Below are 16,998 nucleotides of genomic sequence, written 5' to 3'. Positions count from 1 at the left end.
GTTTTGTCCAAGGATTTGCCAACATCTCCAAGCCATTAACAAAGTTGACAGAAGAAGGCAAAGAATATACATGGAGCGAGGAGTGTCAAAGAGCTTTCGAACACTTACAAATGGCTCTGATCAGCGCACCGATTTTAAGCTACCCTAGACAGGCAGGAAAATTTGTGTTGGACACAGATGCAAGCAACAGTGCAATAGGAGCTGTTCTTTCCCAAATCCAAGATGGGCAGGAGAAAGTCATCGCTTACTTTAGCAAAGTCTTGTCAAAACCAGAAAGAAACTATTGCGTTACCAGGAGAGAATTGCTAGGCGTAGTGAAGGCTTGTGAGCATTTCCATAAATACTTGTATGGCAGAAAGTTTCTTCTTCGCACGGATCACGCTGCTCTAAAATGGCTCCTACAATTTCGTAATCCAGAGGGCCAGATGGCAAGATGGTTAGAACGATTACAAGAATATGATTACGAGATCGAACACAGGGCTGGCAGAGTTCATTCAAATGCTGATGCCCTTTCGAGACGGCTGTGCAGTGCAAATTGTAATCACTGTCTTAAATTAGAAGAACGACTTTGCCCCGTGAGACGAACCACCGTCATTAATGAGCAATGGCAGCCTCAACAGCTACAAGACGCTCAAACAGATGATCCATGTATAAAAAGAGTATTGGATTGGATGCGTCGAAGTGAAAGACCTTCTTGGCATGACATTAGTGCATGTAGTCCAGAAGTCAAGTGTTACTGGAGCCAATAGAATTGCCTAGTGCTGAAAGATGATCTTCTGTATAGAACCTTTGAGAACGATGATGGTACAGAAACTAAGCTTCAGTTGATTGTACCTAAAAGTAAAGTGTCAGAAGTATTGCGTCAGTTACATGACGGTGCATCAGGTGGACACTTTGGTATCACGAAGACTCTGCAAAAGGTTCGAGAACGGTTCTATTGGGTGAACTGTAAAGATGATGTAAGAAGGTGGTGCCGGAAATGTGAACTGTGTGCAACCAGTAATGGTCCAGTTGGTAAAAAGAGGGCACCCATGAGACAATACAATGTTGGTAGTCCTATGGAAAGAGTAGCAATCGACATTGCAGGTCCACTTCCAGAGACAAATGATGGAGATAAATATATCCTGGTAGCCATGGATTATTTTACGAAATGGACTGAGGCTTATGCGATACCAAATCAAGAAGCTGCTACCGTTGCAGAGGTACTTGTTAAAGAATTCTTTAGCCGATTTGGTGTTCCCTTGGAGATCCACTCCGACCAAGGGCGAAACTTCGAGTCAACCCTTTTCCAAAACGTTTGTAAATTGATTGGTGTCAATAAGACCAGGACGACACCCCTGCATCCTCAATCAGATGGAATGGTCGAGAGAATGAACCGAACGATGGGTAAACACCTGTCCAAAGTTGTATCAGAACACCAAAGAGATTGGGACCAGCACATTCATTTATTCCTAATGGCCTACCGCTCGGCCGTAAATGAAACTACAGGCCAGACTCCAACCTGCCTGATGTTAGGTCGTGAAGTTCGTTTGCCCTGCGACCTAGAGTTTGGCTGCAGACCTTCCGAAGAACATGTTGCAAGAGAAGATTATGTCGACCGCCTGAAGTTAAGAATGAACAACATTCATGAACTTGCCCGACAACACATCCAGATAGCCAGTGACAGAATGAAAGATCAATATGATTCTCGATGCAAGAGTGAAAGCTACGAAGTAGGTGATCTTGTGTGGCTTTATAATCCACAACGTCGTCGAGGCTTGTCTCCCAAACTGCAAAGACAATGGGAAGGTCCGTATGAAATTAAAAAGAAAATAAATGACGTAATATACCGAATTAAGAAGTTGCCGAAAGGTAAACCAAAAGTAGTTCACATAAATCGTCTTGCACCATATGCTGGCTCAAATGACACAGAAGAAGCACGAACCCTTCAACATGAGATCAAAGATGACCGGCGACCAAGCTTTAATGAATTTATGTCAAATTACGCAGAGAGAAAGAGTGCTAGATTCGGCGTGATCACAGAAGTTCAGCAGGATCTTTTTAGTGTTCCGCATAACGTCTCTCTAGCGCACTGTGTTGCCCAAGATCTTGAGATGACTAAAGGAATCTCATCCGTATTTTATAAGAAATTCGGTCGTTTGGAAGAGGTAAAAAACCAGCAGCCTAAAGTTGGAAGAGTACTGAGATTAGAAGATGGTTCTCGATCTTTGCTGTATATGGTGACCAGGAAGTCGTATACAGACAGGGCAAGCTACGAGGATATATGGCGTGCTCTAACTAATTTGAAGAAAATTGTGTGCAATTACGACATCAAGAATTTGGCCTTACCCAAGATAGGCCATGCACTAGATAATCTGGACTGGAAGATTGTCAGAAGCATGCTTGAAGTAATCTTCCGAGAAACCGGCGTACGAATTACTGTGTGTTGCATTAACCCGATGAGATCGCATCCTTCAAAGTCAGTAGACTGTTATTTCTTTCTAAAGGGTTCATGCAGAGCTGGAGAGTCCTGTAGATTCCGCCATCCTGTGCCTATATATAAAGTTGCTGATCGGGACGATCAGATTTAAGAGGGGAGCAGTGTAACGAAATAGCCCATCTCCGAAACGTCATAATTCTTAGAAGGACGAATCTAGAAAACGTAAGAATCGGCATGTCAATAGCTCCCGTCTTTCGGACGGGTGATGTCGATCAGGCAATTAGAGGTGGGACAACGCCAGAATGTTCTCGAGTAGTAACTTTAGTATATATACAAGTAACGATGATTAGGTAGTTAGTTGATAATAGAGTACCGAACTGTAAACTTATAAATAAATATATGTATATAAATTCGAACCGCTCGTTTTATTTAATCTTGCTACAATATATATATATATATATATATATATATATATATATATATATATATATATATATATATATATATATATATATCCCGTTCATAGCGTAATCCGCCTTTGAGTTCTCGTTCGCCCAGCCTGTCTATTCTGCCAGTCTTCTTCAGATACATTTCTTGCTGACATTGCTTTTGAAATTCCTTGCATCCATGTTGTTGGTGGTCGTCATCGTTTTCTTATCTCTGGTGGTATCCATTCTAATATTTGTTTTTGGTAGTCTTTCTTCCTCCATACGTCTAACATGTCCGTACCATATTAATTGTTGTTTTTCGATGTCTTCTATAATTGATCTTTGTATATTCATTTGATTCCTTATGTCCTCATTTCTCATATGTTCTAATCTAGACTTTCCCGCTGCTCTCCTCCAACAATCCATCTCAACTGCCAATAGGTTACTTTTAAGTTTTTGTAATAACTGCCATACTTCTGAGCCATAGACGATTACTGGTTTCAATATGGTATTATATATTTTTTTTTTCGTTTCCGGTCTTATATTTTTCTGCCGTAGTACTGAATTCGATGTACCTATAACTCATTTCCCTTTAGCTATTCTGTTCTTTTATGGCTTCATCAGTTCTTCCTATCTTTGTTAGTTTTACTCCCAACCATATACATTGATCGTATTTCTTAATCTTCTCGTCTTCTAAGTCGAGGTCATCTGCAGTATTTTCTCCTCATATGCAAAGATTTTCTTTTTTTGTAAATTTACTTCGAGACTCTTAAATATTATTCTTTCTTTAAATGTTTTAAAATTGTAATCATATCTTTTATATTCTGAATTGCTTTAACTTCACGTTAGCGTCACTAACGACACTGCGACAGTTCTTTTCTGCTAAAGCCCTAAATAAATGTTAATGGACATTAACTGTAAGGAAGAGTCAATTAAATTCACCATTAAAAAACACAATAACAAGTCACTTCCATTTCTGAATATAATACAAAAGAAGGATATAAGATATGATAACAGAATGTTACCAAAAGATATTTAAATTATTACTCTAACCACAACATAAATATCAAAAAGTTAATCATCAAATCACTCTATGCTATGCCCACAACACCTGCAGAAACAAAAATGCATTTTAGAAAGAAAAAATTCTGCTTAAATATTTTTCATACACAAGGAACTTGACAAAATTAAAGGCAAGAAATAAAAAAACTCCAAAAACGATTTAGAAGTGCTTACAAGAAGGAAGTTAAAGATAAAAACAAAACCATATGTAAAAGGCTTTTCCTGAATTGGATTATCCTAGATTGTAAAATCTTAATTATTACCTTACTTGGATTTTATAATGTAAATTTACATGTCATATATCATCATTATCACCGAGCCCTTTGAGTCTACTGCTGGACATAGACCTTCCTCAGTTTTGTCCATTGTGCTCTATCTTAAACACTTTTCATCCAATTTCTTGACATTTTCTTGAGATTATCAGTTCAACGAGTAGGGAGTCTTCCTCTACTTCTTTTGTCTAACCTCAGCCTCCACTCAATAAATCTCTTCGTCCACATTTCATAATTGATTCGGGCGCCGTGTTCGGCCCAGTTCCATTTCAGTGTAGCAATGTGATATTTCCGCTAGGTACTAAGTTTGTCATGAATTTGATTTTGGAGATTTTTATTTTAAGACTCACACTGGCACACACCAACCGAAGTTCATGTAGCATTGTACATATCTCCTCGAGGTTGTCCGAGAACAAAACTATGTCGTCTGCGAATTTCAAATTTGTTAATCTTTTACCGTCAATGTTTAGGACTTTCTCTTCCCAGTTAAGTTTTGTTTTAGTTAACTGGGAAATTTACATTTTCCAAATATTTTATTCAATAAAAATGTAGGGTAAATGTTACAGTGATTGGCCACTTAAGCATTGGAGTTTGATAAATGTGTACGGCATTAATTTGTATTAAAAACCATATATTTAAATAATACACTAAATATTAGACTAAAGTATCCTCTTTATGACTCTGTATGTCATTTATTGTTTAAAAATGTTTAATATTTATAAAAAAAGTTTTATTCTTGGAAAAGCAGATTTTATAGTGATTGGCCTAATTTTGATAATGATTGGCATAGTAAGTAGATAGTAATTGGCCACCAGTAAGGGGCTAAGTTATCCTAGGTACATATTTTTCTTATTTATGTATCCTACCTGCATTATTTTAATTTTGGTTAAAAAACTAAAAAATCATTAAAAATTATATATAATTTTAGTGATCAAAGACGAATTTGGTTTCAAAATTTTTTAATAAATGCCAGAAATTACAAACCAATTACAATGTTATCTTGTCAAAACAAACGTTACACAAAAAGTTCTCCATTTCGGAGGATAACATCTTATTTTTGGAAATACATTTTATATGGTATGTTTTGGAACAATTTGAAAATTTTACTCCATATTGACTACGTGTTATATTATTAACACACGTATAGCACAGCCCAGTGTATATAGTTTTGTTCTCAAATGGATTAGGAGCTGATGGTGTAATAATAACCATATTCGTGTTAATGATTCCATCTTGACTGTTGTCACTAAACAGTTTTCTTTTTGATTTTTCTGGCACAACAGTAAGAAAACTTGTAACCTGGATGTTTTCAGGGCTATCTTGGAAGTCCATTTTTGGCAAGGTTTTCGTTACGTTGAGTAAAGCATCACCATCGTCTGCGTGTACTACTTTAGATACTTCCTTGGTTGCACAGCTATTAACACTTACATTTGGAGAATATTTCATATTGGGATCATTTTTTCTATATCACCTGCTGTGCTTGTTACGGTTTCTGGATCTGTATTATTTTTAAAAACAAGTTTAACGTTAGTGTTGTTTGGTGATCTTTCTGTATAATTATGTTTAGGCTTTTTTTTTGTTCCTGCTTTTTTTTTATTCATTTGTTTTCCTTTTAGTTCTTTTTTGTTCAACCATTCAGTCTTACGTTTCTCCTTTTTTATCTCCAATTCTTTTTTTATAGCCATTTTTTCTTTAATTGCCTTTTTCATAACGGAGGAAGTCAGAACAAATGGTAGTTTCTCCGTCTCTCTTTTTCCTTTCCTTTCAGGAGTTTTTGGCCAAATAACATAATCGCTGATTGATGAAGACGACTTATTTAATAAGACGTGTTTAGAGGTGAGCGATGAAGTGTTAGGCATTTGGTTGTTGAAGCTAGTATTTTCTTCTATTAGAATAAGAATATTTTCAATGTCAAACATTTGCTCATTTACGATAATTTTCAAAGTATGCTTAATAAAACCCTCATGTTTTTTCATCCTGTAAATTTCTGATTTCAAGAGTTAATTCTGGCTCACAGACTGAAGATTGGATCGTCCCATGAAATTAGTCCGTTCCTCCTTGCTGCTCTGTATCTTAGCCTTTATCCATATCTTCCCGTTGATCAGTATTCACGAATGGACTTGCCTCCAAAAATTCTTTATAAATATAATACAACGTCAAAAAATCGGAATTATGTGCATCACTTTCAACAAAGTTTTTAAGCCTTTCCATTTTTTCCTCTCCAACAATTTTTTGAAATGTTTCGAATGTAATTTTACTGACTTCCGTGTCTCTATCTTGTTCTTTTGTCTTGACAGTGCATTTGGAATAACCAATTGCGGATTCATTCCAAGGGAAAAGCCCACAGGCACGAAAACCATTTCTAATATTTTCTGGTTTTATATTATCAACCACTGTATTTAAACTGCAGCAAAATTGTCCTTTGTTACAACTTCAGTAGGGTGCTCTCTCCGAAACTTTAATACAGCACTTTTCCATCCTTCTTTTAAGGGCTTAAAGATGGACACATCTGTAGGTTGCACGATTCGAGTCGAGTTAGGGTACAGAGCAATTAGAATTATCTGTAGCTTTGTACATAATTCGCTTATTTCATACGTTAAATGTGTGCTGTGACCATCGACGAACAAGGATTGAAAATTTGATGTTATTTTTGCTTAAGTAAGGATAAAGAATGTTTCCTATATATTCGTAGAACAGCTGATTTTTCATCCAACCGTTATTACCGTATCCAATTCCCCAGGTATCAGGTACAGATTTAACAATTTCAGCTGGCAGTCTTTTGTAAGCATAGATAATCATAGGTGGGGTCACAACACAACAAGCTGTAATGTGATGTAAACATCACTGTGATATTGTTTTTTGACTGATGTTGTATTTCATAAATGTTTTTCGCTCCTCTTGGTGCAAGAACTTTTTTGTTCTTTGGGCAAAGCCAAAAACAGGTTTCGTCTCCATTGTAGATTTTGCTGGGATATTCAAGAATCTCAAATAATTGTTTTTTCTTTATATAGTCTTATTCATTAGTAAACCAGTTTCTTATGTCTACTTCGGCTACAACTGAGCTAGCTGCTGTTATTCCTTCTCCGGTTCTTAGAGTTATATTTGGGTGACGTTTTAGGAAGGAGTGATACCATCCTCTTCCTGGATGGTTATCTTTAAACGGATTTTCTCTAGGAGCTGCGTCAAGAAAATATTTCACAGAAGCTTGAATTTCTTTCATTCCACGAGGAAATCCTTTCTTGTATGAGGTCAAAATCCATCTTTCTAGAACTGCTTCTTCTTCTGAAGTTAATACTGGGTGAGGTCCAAGAGAAACTTTATTATTAAATCTGACACTTGACCGGAACTGAAGTGTTGCTCGAGGAATCTAATATAACTTAGAAGCTTCTCTTTGACTCATACCATTTTCAATGGACTCTAAAGCCTTAATTATATCTTCTTCTTTATATTTTTTTCGGTAAAAAACACCTTCACAGACCTTTGGCATGTTATAACTGAAAAAAAAAGGATTGCGATAGTGATTGGCCACATTGAAATATAGTAATTAGCCTATGGCCAACGACTGTTTACTCTTAGAATATTTAAAGGTGACAATAAGAATAATGTAATTTAGAGTGCCCATTTTTATGGAAAACAAATTATATCTGAAAGTTTATTTTAGAAATTTATCACAGTAATTGGCCGGCCGGCCAATAACTGTTTATATACCTAAATTATTGATATAGTTATTGGCATAATAAATTCGCGCGTTTTTTGTTATCTAAAAATGTTTGGGGCCTAAAATTTAATCAGTTAGAACCTTAGTTTAATATATCATGCTAAATTATATCTATATCTACAACGATTAACTTTATAATGGACCAAAAACAAGTGTACAATCCTTAAGAAATTCGTAAGATTTTACCTGTGAACAACTAAACTGGCGACAGCAAGAAGTAACCACAACCTTTAAGCACTTTATTGTGACTGTAGCCAGATAAAACTTTAGGTGAACATTAAGCGATGTTGTCAAAATTAATCTGTAGATTTGATTTATTTCAGTAAGAGCAGAGATTCTTAATATTTATAAATTTATGTTAACATGGCCAATCACTATGACATGGCCAACGACTGTATCATTTACCCTATTTCACTTTTCTAAATTCTAAAGGCAGTTTCTAAATTTGTGGTTATCCAATACAAAACAGTTATCTACTCTTACAAGTATTAAATTTGTTTTGGTTTATATTTAAAAAAAGCATTTTTTATCTAAAAACTTTTCTACTATTTTTACCAGATCTAAAACCAATCACTAGGAAATCGAAAAAGCTTTCAAGATAATTAGCAAATTAATCGTACTGGATAATTTAATTTAAAGCAAACAAACAACTCACTTATTCTTCTTATTTATCGTTCTAGCAAGTCCGAGCGAAGACAAAAGTGACAGAAGAGTTGTATTTAATTATATTAAAAAGTTTGTTTTCACGCATTTAATTAATTCGCTGAGATAATACGCTGGATTTTTGTTTGTTTTTGTTAATTCTACAACGTGATGAGATACAAAAAGTATCTAAAATGAGGTAACTTATATTCAAGAAAACTCTTTGCTACATTAAACATTAGCAAGTAAGTAGAACATTTCTAATATTAGTATGTAAAAATTAGCCATTGTTCTTCTAAAAATATTATTTCTTGTGAAATATGCATAGTGATATATAATATGAAATGTAGTGTTATCGAAGAATGTGGAAAATATCTAAGACATAACACATAACAAATGCGGAAACGCTACGAAGAATGAAAAAAGATAAGGGAATACTCAACACTATAAAGAAAAGAAAAATGAGCTACTTTGGTCACATACCAAGAAACGAGAAATACGAATTGATGCGGCTGGTCATACAAGGGAAGGTGGAAGGCAAAAGAGGACCGGGGAGAAGACGTATGTCCTGGCTGAAGAATCTGAGACAATTGAGTGGGAAAACGTCAATAGAACTTTTCAGAACGGCTGCAGATAGAATAAAATTTGGCATGATGCTCGCTAATGTCCTTAGGGATAGGGCACGTTAGGAAGAAGATATAATATGATTATTTAACATAAATGTCGCTATATTTATTTATCCGATTACCTAATTTCATTTGAATAAACATTAAATAATTACTAAATGGAGCAGTATATCGCATGTAAATTAAAATTTTGAATTAAAGATCTTAATTGACATTTAAAGAATTCAGAATCTTCAAGTTTTATTTAATGTTTCACTTGTAACTCTTTTTTTAAGTACTTACGTTATTGATGCAATTAAATAAAAAATAACAAACTAAGAGCCCTTCCCCATGTATGTTGACCCACTTATGAAATTTTCAGCATATGAAAAATACCATAAACAGAGCATAATCTAGGTGTGTTATAAGTTTTCACCTTAACACTTTCGCTGCTCATGACTCCGATCGGAATCAAAGTGTTCCTTTGCTAGGTGTGCAAGACTCCGATCGGGGACATTAACCCGTTGATTTTTAAGACAGTATATTTTACTTAGTACGACGCCGAAGTTAGTTAATGTTTGTTAGGGTGTTAGTGAGGACTTAAAGTGTCAAAAAAATTTTACCCGTTCTTTGATGTGGTATTTTTGTGATCCAAAATGGCGAAAAGTATGCCGGGCCCTTCAAACTGTGAAAAATCAGAAATATTCCTGTCTCCAGACATACTACTTTAAAAATTCCTATGGTTAATAAGGGACAAACAAAGAGAAAGCGTTGTAAAATATGATCTGAAAACAAAATTAGAAAGCAGACAACATATCACTGCAAAAATGTCCTGATTAATCCGGATTTTGTGTTGAATGCTTTAAAAGGTGAATCAAAATCAAATCAATATGTGAATCTTTCTGTATTTTAAAAAATAAATAAACCTATTTTTTTAAAAATCCGTTATATAATTAGTTTTCTAGAAAAACGTTCTAATTCGCCTTGTGCTGATCGGAGCCAGTCAGCTTATACAGTAGAAATTCTTAATCAGGTGCACGTGACCCTCATCGTGACCCTCATCGAGTCAGTAATTTAAATCACATTTATTCTAATATCAATAACAATGATATTTTAGAAAAAAGTTTTTGCCGCTCCTGGGTAACACCTCTCGAGAAAAGTCAACAGCGAAAGTATTAATAAATATGGCATTTTTGAAGTACGGCCCTGAGAACAGTTGTAAACATTTTTTGAATGGTTTATCGATCGAAAATAGTTTTAATTTTATCAATAATAGACAACAAAAAGTATTGTTTTTTGCTGGTGTAGGGAGGTACCATTTTTCTGCTACCGTGAAAAATAATTAATTGGTATGTTGTCGGATATCACTATACAAATAGACTCTTGAAAGAGCAAATATTATTTCTTAGCAGCCTCAGCAACATCAGAAGTTTCCTACTAAATATCAAGCGATTGTTTTTAATGCTATAAATAACGCCCGTCTTCAGGATTATTTGATCCCGCTTCTTCTTCTTCAAGTACCCTGTTCGTTGCGAACGTTGACTATCAACATGGCAATTCTGATCTTGTTTGGGCGCTTCTAAATAGTTCGACCGATGTGAGCCCGAAACATTTCCGCAGATTTTGGAGCCACGAGTGTCTTCACCTACCTGGTCTATTTTCCCCTGGACAATTAATTGCAGTAGACGTTACTTATAGTGTCTCAATATGTGGCCTAGATATTTAAGCTTTCTTTGTTTGATTGTGCTCACGATTTCTTTCTCCTTTTCGACTCTTTGGAGTACCTCTATGTTAATTAATCCAAAAAATATTTTTTTATTGCTATCCCATTTTGCTTATTTAAAGTACGCCTCTGCGCGTTTAAATTGAATTTTCAAAAACGCGCGTGTTTTAAAGTTACCATCGCAACATCACCAGCTTTAAATATTGATTTTACCTGACAGGAGTACATACCTTGTAACGTCAAATGCATGTCAAATGTATAAGATATAAATAAAATATTACTAACAAATGTTTCATAAGCTTTATTCAAATATTTGAAAATCTTAATCTTTTAAATGAATGTAAAAAGTAAAGTTGGTATTGTTTGAAATATTTATACTTCAGTTTTTTTAATCAGAGGAAATGCTGTTCAAATTTATACTACCGATATTCTCAAACTATTAGAAGCGTTTGAGTTATGGTGTTACCGTCGCATGCTCAGAATCCCGTGGACAGCACACATATCTAACGAACGCGTGCTAGAGACCGTGCACAAAGAGAGAGAATTGATCAACATCATCAAAATAAGAAAGGTCCAATACTTCGGTCATATAATGAGAGGACCTAAATATCGCTTACGCCAGTTAATCATTCAGGGCAAAATCGAAGGAAAACGTTGGGTTGAAAGAAAACAACTGTCCTGGCTGCGTAACATTAGACAATGGACAGGTCGAACGGTCGAGGAACTGTTTCATCTAATGCCTGCAAGAAACTAATCTTACTATTTCCAATATATACTCACCAAAACAAATTATCTGTTTTCGTAAAAATTTAACAAACACCAACCGCGTTAGTGGAGGAGTGACACTCTTGTTCAAAAATGCAATAGACCATAAAGCCTTTCCACTCATAACAGATCTCAAAGCCATTGTGGTAAAAATTTCAGAAACACAAAATTCTACATATGTAATAATAACTTTCCTCCTAATATACAAGTTAATTACGAAGACCTTTGCAAACTTCTTAATCAGATACCCACACCAAGTACTATTTTATATGACCTGAATAGCCATAATACAATTTGGAGCTCACAAAAACATTATTTCAGATTTTCATCCAAACTTTTTAAATGATGAAAACCCTACTGGATTTAATGTATCGATAAGTGAATCATTAGTTCTTGATCTTTCTTTATGTGGTCCTAACTTAGGTAGGTTTAGACTGGGAAGTATTGCCTTTTACATATGGAAGTGATTACTTTCCCAGAGTTATTGCACATGCAGAAACATCAAGAATTTATTTCAAAATAGAACTAACAACGCACATTGGGATTCGTTTTCTGAATCTGAATATATTAATAATCACATATCCAGGGCCCAATGATGCAATATTGACAATGACATGCATAGCAATGATATTGACGAAACCATTAAACAGCTAAATAACATAATTTAAGAGAGGACCAGTATAATGGTGGTCTAAAGATTACCAAAAGGTCATAAAAAACAGTAAATCGGCTTTTAATAATAAGTAAAAGCACAAGATACCACCAGAAGCTAAAAGCAATTTATAACAGAAGTTTGTATCGGAAATAAATAACACAACTACCTTTAAGGAAGTCTGGCAAAGAAAACTTTGTGGTACTCCGCAGATGACTTTTATCAAACACCTAAAAGTATAACAAATATTCAGATTCTTCACATTCATTATTTGAAACCTATACTCTTTTTATTAATGAAAATCCTAATATAGCAATTAATAGTCGCATTGCATTGAAGACCATGGTCTACCACTTCGGAAATGGATTTCTAAGAGTCCTGACTTGTCGGTGATAAATACTTTTTAGCACAAAATAAAAAGAGCGTTGAGAAAACAGCCTGCCAAATCCGTCAACGAATTGAAGCAAAACTTTCAAAACTAAGAAATACTGGATTCATTTACACCAGAATTTTAAACTTTATAAACGATATTCCGCGAAGAATTTTGGGTAAAATTAAAAATAAAGGGTCCTCCAGTGGTGAACTTTCACATTTTTTTGTTAATATTTTTGCTATTTGATAAATTGTTTTCATTAAAAGCTTCTACCAAAGTTTTATTTTCCATTGTAATTAATTGTAGATTATTAGCCAATCTCAGTTTGGGTTTATTTTGCGCGCATTTATAAGAAAATTTATATAAATTTGTTTTATTTCTCTTTTAATATTTCATTGCAACTAGCTCAACTTAACTTTTTACTAGTATATGTATATAAATATATAATATGTTTGCTATCTTTCCGTATGTCTTTAATAAACAACTATTACTAACTACAGCTTACTTTCACATTTCAAACAATATCTCGAATGGCATTTAATCAAGTGGTAAAGCATTGGCAACGGTAACCTTAGCAATCTGCTCTGATAATTTAAATAGACCATTACGGGAGAATAATAGACTGTTGAAACAAACTGACGTATAACGTTAAATTAAACCTGCCACCAAAATCACACAAACCTCAAATTGACACTGTGGGCACTGGTAAATTGATGTCCGCCAAACAAGCTTGACCACTAGAGGCCTAAACGAACCATCAGCTATTAAGGATATTGCAATGGGTGTTGACAAATCATGATAAAATCGTATTTCGGGATCTTATCTACATTTTTGATTCCAGAGAGTTATTTTATATGGTTCGAGTCTTTGTTTCTTAATTTTTTTAAGCTATATACTTATATTATAAAACCTGTTATTCACATTTATAAAAACAATAATGTTTTCAATAGTAATACCACTAGTGATTCAATTTTCGCGATAAGTCTGTCGATTTACTTCTAAACGAAACTGAGTTGCTTAGAAACACCACGAGTCCGTATAAGGACGAGTGGTGTTTTCTTTAAGAAACTCAGTTGAGTTTAGAAATAAAAGACAGACTTATAAGTTAAATTAAATCACAAGTGGTATTTTATTAGACTATTTCATGAACAAAGTGATAGGTCAAAGATTCAGTAGAATGAGAGGAAGGAATTTAATAATAATACATTTGATCTAGGTAACCCAAATCTACCCATTTTTTGAATAATTCACAATTAGTCATAATCATGAAATATTTATTATAACTATAAATAATTTGTTATAATTATTTTTTACCTATAACAATAAATAATTTGTACACGAAAAAAATACATTATTCTCGACTATAATTATTATAAACGGTGCAATTGTAAAAATTTTGAATATATGACCGTTATTAGGTGGATACAATGTATTGTTGCTATTATTACTTGGTGTACTTGGAGTATTCCTAAAAGTATTCACTATGTTCTGATGATGTTTGGCACTAAGATGTAAATACGGTTTCATCGAGTTCGAACTTCCATGTCCAGTAATTTTCATAGCTTGTTGTTCACTAACGCCAGATTGTAGTAACTGACTAACTGCAGTAGCACAATTAGAGTGATTCGTTATTTTCACTTTTTTAGTGTCTAATCCTATCTTTTCTGCAGACATTTTTGTCCATTTGGATATTGTATTAATACCAATAGGACAATTCTTGTACCAATTACTATTATTATATTTATTCCACTTGCCATTCACAGTCAGAAAAAGTCTATCATTGGTAATAGTTTCCCTTTTCGATATAAGTTTCCGGTATAATCTCACAGGACACATTTCAGGATTCTTCAAATTTTGAGTAAGCCATTTATTATCTGCACAGTTTTTATTACCACCTTGGCGGGTTTTGAAAAATATCGGGTTATATGCAATTCTGTTTGTTAAACAGCCTTTGTTGTTAGTCTCTTCCTTGAAAAAATGTAACATGGAAAAACTTGCTTCGTTACCTTTCCAAGCTAATTCTACGGCAGCTATATGAAAAATCTTCTTTTGGAGTCCCGTGTCCGAGACTCTGGCGTGTCTTCGTCCCATTTTAAGCACATATTTTTATATTCATCCGAAGTCATAGCGACAGAACTCAGGTTGCAACAATTTTCTCTTACTATCACGAGCCGCTCTCGCTTCCTTGAAGGTTATATCTTTGAAGGAATCAATATGTCTCTGATACTCACAGAAATATTTTTCTTGTACGAATTTTGCAGTAGTGTTCCATATGGTTTTAATAACACTCTCCTTGTAATCACTACCATCAATTTTTCGCATGTTGAAGGCCCAGTCTTTTAGAATGAATGCTAGTCTTTTGTTGTTATTTTTTGCATCTAATTTGTAGTTGCGATCCACACAGAACATCATAAATTGTCTCCATATATAAGATTTAGATTTTCTTGTGTTACTCGGTATATTTTCTTCAATGTTTTGGTTTATAACTTCGTTTAAAGTACCACCGAAACGATTCATTTTGACGTATACAGCTACAATATTTTTTTTGGCAAACGTCAAACTTTGCTTTGCGATCGGTATCCATGGTTACGTCGTTGAAAACAAGAAGCTGATAGACCAATCAGAATTGAAAGACAGTTGGTCTTTTCGCGATAACACAAGCTGTCTTTGGTTTGTGATTGGTCAGATTATGTGAAAATTTTAAGATGAGTGAAATAGTCATGGTAAGATAACGTGTTGAATAATATTTTCTTTCAAAATAACGTCACCACCTATTATTTTATTAGTGGTGCATAAAATCCCCACGCGTGCAGTTATGTTACATTTCAGGGCGAACGTGATTAAAGGTTAAACAATGTTCTAACAAAAATGATAACCTAGAATTTAAAACTATTTTATTGGCACTTGGTCAGTAATTCTACTATGATAAATGAATACTTATTACCACAAAGCATCTCGGTCGAGATGGTTAATATTTGATATTCCTCCCTCCAAGAACGTTCAATAATGAAATACTCAATAAAAAGCATGATCCAGTTGGCCTTTCTGCTGATAAAAGCTTCCATAATTTATGTTATTCCGTGGACTGGCGACAGAGAGCTAATGCACAGGGACGGAATCAACACGGAAGTAGATATCCCAAGGGAACGCGCAATGATTTAATAACAACAGTTTTCCGGAAAATGTGAGAACGCGGTTTAAGTCCGAAGACCATTGCATAAAAGCACTTGAATTTTTAAATATTTATGCCTGAAATAAAGTCCTTAAAGTAATAACGTGGATAATACCAACACTACTTAATCCCTTGAGAGTAAAAACAATAATCAAAGCAAAATACGAAACAAAAAGAATAACTTAAAACGGAGGCTATAAAGAAATTATGGATAAATAAAATATTTTTGCAATAAAACTACAGATGAAATATTGTAAAAAATCACAAAGTTTAATGTTATTCTAATTTTCTTGTGGCATCTTAAAGAATTATTATTTTAATGAGAATAAGTCACAATTTCACTTTAAAATAAGTTTATTTATAGAGTCTTTTCTCCTTTCACAATAATATTAAAACATCACATATCTCTAGTAAATTTAACAGAGCCACCTAAAACCCAACTATAGTAGGATCGTTTTAGCCTGTCGCATAAGTAATAAAAGTGTCTGTTCAGATTTGCCTCAGGTAGTCAGCGGTTCTCAAATTAAAAATGTACGGTTTTCTTAATTTGATAATACTACATTAGGGATTTTTTTAATAAAATAACTTTGTATTATGTTTTATAATAATTGAATATCATAATGTAAATTGATAAACATTGAGTATGAAATATACAGGGTCATTCACGCAACATGTTGGTTAAAAGTTTTTAAAGTTCTGGTCGTCACTGGCTTCTGCAAACTTGGAATAATGGGTTATGCAAAGCATTCTTCATTTTTTAAATATTTGCATTCTTCTAGCACTTCCGGTTGTACCGGAAGTCGCCATTAAGTTTCTTATTTTAAATAGAAACTGTGCTTTTTGTTATTTGTTTTAGAATCTACGTAAAATTCTGAATCGATTTTTATTGAGATACCATTCTCGAAAAAATAGCCGTTTTTGAGATATTTAAAGTTTTTGAAAAATTTTTCATATTACACATGCAACTTCAAAAATTAATATTGTGGTTAATATTTATGCTGAAAAAACAAAAATTCTTTTTCAGCGTGTACCAAACTCTATTTTAATTTAAGCATAAAAAAATTTGCCAATGTTAATACTGGGTGTTCAAAATTTTGTATTATATTTTTAGTTTTATATATTTTATAAATATATCTATAAAAATATATAATATCTATATAAAACAAA

This window comes from Diabrotica undecimpunctata, chromosome 6 (assembly GCF_040954645.1).
Source record: "Diabrotica undecimpunctata isolate CICGRU chromosome 6, icDiaUnde3, whole genome shotgun sequence".
Classification (NCBI taxonomy): Eukaryota; Metazoa; Arthropoda; class Insecta; order Coleoptera; family Chrysomelidae; genus Diabrotica; species Diabrotica undecimpunctata.
This window is presented reverse-complemented; position numbering follows the sequence as displayed.